Here is a 5,817-nt window from a genome sequence, read left to right on the forward strand (position 1 = left end):
TGAGTGGTTAAAGTTGTGATCCAAAGCAAAAAGAGTGTGCTTAAGAGCTCTGGACACCTCTAATTGGGGACTTTAGCAAAGATGAGTCACAATCTGAAAAGGTTCACCCAGTTATGTGTCTGTGGCATGTATGTATCCGGTGGTAATACTGGAATGTTTTTAGTATGTTTTAGTTAGTTTTTAGTATATTTTTATTAGTTTTTAGTTAAAATTCAGTTTTTTGGACTTTACTATGAGTTTGTGTGTTTTTCTGTGATCTCAGGTATTTTCTGGCTGAAATTGAAGGACCTGAGCAAAAATCTGATTCAGAGGCTGAAAAGGACAGCAGATGCTGTTGGATTCTGACCTCTCTGCACTCGAAGTGGATTTTCCAGCAATATATAATAGTCCATACTTTGCCCGAGATTTGATGGCCCAAACCGGCATTCCAAATCAGCTCAAAATTGCCCCGCGTTAAACGCCGGAACGGGCACAAGAATGGGAGTTAAACGCCCAAACTGGCACAAAAATGCTTCAATGCTCAGCCCAAGCACACACCAAGTGGGCCCGGAAGTGGATTTTTATGTCATTTACTCATCCTTGTAAACCCTAGGCTACTAGTTCTCTACAAATAGGACCTTTTACTATTGTATTCTTATCTTGGTAGCTATCTTTAGTCTTATGCTATCTTAGATCATGCGGGTTGGCCTCACGGCCATGCCTAGACCTTGTTCTTATGTATTTTCAACGGTGGAGTTTCTACACACCATAGATTAAGGTGTGGAGCTCTGCTGTACCTCGAGTTTTAATGCAATTACTATTGTTCTTCTATTCAATTCAGCTTATTCTTGTTCTAAAATATTCATTTTCACCCAAGAACATGATGAATGTGATGATTATGTGACACTCATCATCATTCTCACTTATGAACGAGTGCCTGACAACCACTTCTGTTCTACAAGCAAACAAGGCTTAAATGTTTATCTCTTGGATCCCTTGATCGGAATCTTCGTGGTATAAGCTAGAATTGATGGCGGCATTCAAGAGAATTCGGAAGGTCTAAACCTTGTCTGTGGTATTCTGAGTAGGATTCAATGATTGAATGACTGTGACGAGCTTCAAACTCCTGAAGGCTGGGCGTTAGTGACAGACGCGAAAGAATCACTGGATTCTATTCCAACCTGATTGAGAACCGACAGATGATTAGCCGTGCCATGACAGGGTGCGTCGAACATTTTCACTGTGAGGATGGGAGGTAGCCACTGACAAAGGTGAAACCCTACATACAGCTTGCCATGGAAAGGAGTAAGAAGGATTGGATGAAGACAGTAGGAAAGCAGAGAGACGGAAGGGACAAAGCATCTCCATTCGCTTATCTGAAATTCTTACCAAGGAATTACATAAGTATCTCTATCTTTATGCTTTATTCATATATCATCCATAACCATTTGAATCTGCCTGACTAAGATTTACAAGGTGACCATAGCTTGCTTCATACCAACAATCTCCATGGGATCGACCCTTACTCGTGTACGGTTTATTACTTGGACGACCCAGTGCACTTGCTGGTTAGTTGTGCGAAGTTATGATAAATAGTTGAGATTACAATTGTGCGTACCATGTTGATGGCGCCATTGATGATCACAATTTCGTACACCATTCCTCTTCTTTCAAGATGGCCACCGAGGAAGGGAAAGGAGAAGCTTCTATATGGGGTAACAAGCAAGTCCATCTGCACATTTTTTGGAGAAAAGCATCAGTTGTAGCAGCCCATCCACTTGCACATCTCAGCATGCACCGAGGATGGTGCAATATTTAAGTGTGGGGAGGTTGATACCGATCTCCGTGGGTTAGTACCTTCTTGTCTCAACACCAATGTTTAAATTTTCTTTGTTAAATTAGTTGTTGCATTTGCATGTTTGTTTGATTTTGTACATATTTTACCACTTGGTTGAAGTAATATTTTCTTTTTCAAGAAACTTTTTATAGCATTTCACTAATTTGAATTAAACTTTTTCAAAGACTTGTTTGAAGAAATATTATTTTGAAGCATTGTTTAGAGCTCGAACACATAAAACCCGTGAGATTTTGAGCCTATTTGATTGGTTGCATTTTATCAACCAATATTTTATTTTTGGTGTGTGTTTTTCTCTCTAAAATTGTGATCTTTGTCTTGCTTGATTCTATATTTCCATTATTTGATGTATGCATGCACTTATATGATTGAGGCCTTATTTCACTAAGCTTACATACCCATATGGCCTTACCCTTTCATTATTCTTTGCAAACCAATGTTGGGCCTATTATACCCCTTTGTTCTTTAATTTAGCTCATCACTAACTCTAAGTGGAAAACAATAATGTCCTTAATTTGAATCCTTGATTAGCTTAGACTAGTGAAAGTGCTCATGAATTAAGTGTGGGAAAAGTGGGTTTGGAAACGTTTGGTTTGGGAATTGGGTATGTTAGACTTTATGTGAAAATGTGAAAAATGTTAAGAACATGTTTATGCATTCAATACCTTAATCATATGCATTGAAAAAGGAAAGAAATAGATTAAGAAAAGAAAAATAGAAAAAAAATAATAATAATAAAAAGAGAAAAAGAAAAGAAAAAGAGCAAATAAACAAAAAGGGGACAAAATGCCCCAAGTTAAGTAATAATATCAATGCATATGAGTTGTACTTAAATTTGGGATGCATGAATATGTCCCTAACCCCATTACAACCCTTAAAAGACCTCTTGATATGTGTATCTGTGCATTAAATTTTTGTTGATTGGTAGAAGAAGAGCAAGCCTTAGAAAGATAGATTACTAGATAATTGAGAGAATCGAACCTCAAACACCTGAGCGATTAGAGTGTATACACTTCTAGTGAGGGTTCGATGCTCGATTCCTTGTTCCCTGCTTTCATGAGCTATTTTCTTTTTCAAGTTTACTTGTACTTTATTTTGTGATTTGAATTAGTGAAATCCAGTTCATATTTGTTCTTAAAAGATTTGTTTACCTTTAACCAAGTAGATAAAAGCATTTTGCATGTAGTTTCATTCATATAGATAGGTTGCATTTCATAAGTTTTACCATTCCTCTTCACTCCTTTATAGCCTCTCTTGAGTTAAGCATGAGGGCATGCTAATGTTTAAGTGTGGGGAGGTTGATAAACCACTATTTCATGGTTTATCTTGTGCTCAATTGAGTGGTTTTTATCAACTCTTTATCCACTTATTCATACTATTTGCATGGTTTTACTTTTTCCTTCCTGATTTTGTGCTATGATTGAAAATATGTTTCTTTGGCCCTAAATTTTCTATGTTTAATCCTCTCTTATTACCATTCGATGCCTTGATATGTGTGTTAAGTGATTTCAGAGATTACAGGGCAGGAATGGCTTGGAGAACGGAAAGGAAGCATGCAAAAGTGGAAGGAATACAAGAAATTGAAGGAACTGCAAAGCTGTCAGCCTGACCCTCTCATACTAAATCGATCATAACTTGAGCTACATAGGTCCAAATGATACGGTTCTAGTTGCGTTGGAAAGCTAACGTCCGGAGCTTCGATTTAATATATAATTTCCAATAGTGGCCGTACATCTAGGTGATGCAAATGCGTGCTCCACGCGGATGCATCGCAGTGACGAAAATCAGCGTGGCAGATTTCGCCCTCAGCGATTTCTGGGCTATTTCTGGCCCAGTTTCAAGCCTAGAAAACACAGATTAAAGGCTACAATGTGGAGGAATGAAGGGGGATGACTCATTATTCACTTTTCATAATTTAGAGGTAGTTTTTAGAGAGAGAGGTTCTCTCCTCTCTCTTAGGATTAGGATTAGGATTTCTATTAGGATTATGATTTCATCTTCTTCTCAATTTTCAGGTTCAATGTTCCTTTTACTTATTTTCTCAATTTGGTTTATGAACTCTTTATGTTTGGATTGATTTTCTTTTATTAATTCAATTTGAGGTATTTTAGATCTATGATTTTATTTAGCTTTTTACATTCTTAGCTTTGGTTGATTAATTGGAGACACTTGAGTTATCAAACTCAGCTGTTGATTGAAATTGGAATTACTGATTGACCTGGATCACTCTAAAGCTAGTCCTTCCATAATGATTGACTAGGACTTGAGGATCAAGCTAATTTGTCCACTTGACCTTCCTTTGTTTAGTAAAGGTTGACCAAGTGGGGTTAAAACCCAATTCTCATCACACCTGATAAGGATAACTATGATAGGAATTCCAGTTCTCATACCTTGCCAAGAGATTTTATTATTATTAATTTATTTTTCTTGTCATTTAAATTACTTGTTCCTTATTTCAAAAACCCAAAAATACTATTTTTCATAACCAATAATAAACCACACCTCTCTGCAATTCCTTGAGAAGACGACCCGAGGTTTAAATACTTCGGTTTTCAAATTTATCAGGGGTTTGTTACTTGTGACAACCAAAACTTTTGTACGAAAGGATTCTCTGTTGGTTTAAAAACTATACTTACAATGCGAACTTATTTTTATAAATTCTTTATTGATAGAAAATTAGTTCGTCAATGCTGTCGGGTTTGTTGATCAACAAATCGCTCCTTATGGTTTCATGCCTACTGATGATGTATGCATTCTTCATCATTTGGATTTTATCACTCGGAGTGGCATTAAACTGGCACACATGGGAGCAGCTTCATACCGGACCGCTCAAGATCTTCCTATCCATGCTACAAAGGCCTTTATGGAGGAGGCCAAGTCAGAATTTGATCGGATTAAGGGCTTGAAGGAAGAGCTTGAGGTGAAAGTGGCCAAGTTGGAGAAAGAGTTGGAGGGGGAGAAGACTCAGACTGTAGCCTTGGCAGCTTCTGCCAAGTTGTCTGAAGATATGGCTTTAAAGCATAAGGATAGCTATGTTACGACTTACAGGGAGATGATGTGTCTTAGGGAAGATTTGGAGTCTGCCCGAGCTGATTATGTCGAGCTCCAGGGTCATCTTGTGGGCAGTGTAGATGCTGCTTATGAGAATCTAAGGGACCAAGTTTGAGTTCTTGTGCCCGATCTTGACCTTACTCTTTTCAGCTTGGACAACATCGTAAAAGATGTTAAGATTGTCCCAGATGACCCTGATGATGATGAAGTCGACCCTCCTCCTGTTCCTGCTACCAAAGTCTCTGTCGTGCCGTCTTCTCCAACGCCTGTAGCTGAGGTCGGTCATCCCGAGTCGGATCCTGATGTTCAGATCCTGAACCGTCCTGATGGGACTGTTGATGCCGTCCCTCTTCAGACTCGTCCTCCTTCACCTCGAGATGCCGCCACTGGAGAATCTTTGAATCCGTTGTAGTTTTTGTTTATGAATCTTGATATGTATAGCCCCGTCTGTCGGCCTTAAACTCTTTTTATTTTGTTGCTTGGTGCACGAAATTGTGATCATCAATGGCGCCATCAACATGGTACACTCAATTGCAATCTCAACTATTTATCACAACTTCGCACAACTAACCAGCAAGTGTACTGGGTCATCCAAGTAATAAACCTTACGCGAGTAAGGGTCGATCCTACGGAGATTGTTGGTATGAAGCAAGGTATGGTCATCTTGTAAATCTCAGTCAGACAGATTCAAATGGTTATGGATGATATATGAATAAAGCATAAAATAAAGATAGAGATACTTATGTAATTCATTGGTGAGAACTTCAGATAAGCGAATGGAGATGCTTTGTCCCTTCCGTCTCTCTGCTTTTCTACTGTCTTCATCCAATCCTTCTTACTCCTTTCCATGGCAAGCTGTATGTTGGGCATCACTGTTGTCAGTGGCTACAACCCTGTCCTCTCGGTGAAAATGTTCAACGCACCCTGTCACG

Source organism: Arachis duranensis, chromosome 1 (genome assembly GCF_000817695.3).
Source record: "Arachis duranensis cultivar V14167 chromosome 1, aradu.V14167.gnm2.J7QH, whole genome shotgun sequence".
Classification (NCBI taxonomy): Eukaryota; Viridiplantae; Streptophyta; class Magnoliopsida; order Fabales; family Fabaceae; genus Arachis; species Arachis duranensis.